Source organism: Corvus brachyrhynchos, unplaced genomic scaffold (genome assembly GCF_000691975.1).
Source record: "Corvus brachyrhynchos isolate BGI_N302 unplaced genomic scaffold, ASM69197v1 scaffold1730, whole genome shotgun sequence".
NCBI classification, from domain to species: domain Eukaryota; kingdom Metazoa; phylum Chordata; class Aves; order Passeriformes; family Corvidae; genus Corvus; species Corvus brachyrhynchos.
The window spans coordinates 13901-14293 of record NW_008235555.1 but is presented as its reverse complement, the minus strand read 5'-3'; positions in this window follow the sequence as shown (position 1 = coordinate 14293).

Below are 393 nucleotides of genomic sequence, written 5' to 3'. Positions count from 1 at the left end.
TCTGTGCGTGTGCAAGGGGGTGTGACACGCGCATCTGTGTGGGTGACACGCGAGTGTGCAAGGGGTGTAAGGGAGGTCTGTGAGTGTGCAAGGGGGTGTCTAAGGGAGGCCTGTGAGTGTGCAAGAGGGGTGCGACACACGCATCTGTGGGGGTGACACGCGAGTGTGCAAGGGGGTGTGTAAGGGAGGTCTGTGAGTGTGCAAGGGGGGTGTGACACACACACCCGTGTGGGTGACACGTGAGTGTGCAAAGGGCGAGCGTGCCAGGGAGGCGTGTGGGTGTGCAAGGGACGGGGAGCCGAGCATGTGACACGCGCGCGTGCAAGGGGGGTGTGCACCAGGGATGTGTGGGGGTGTGAGGCGCGAGTGTGCAAGGCGTGTGTTGGCGGGGGG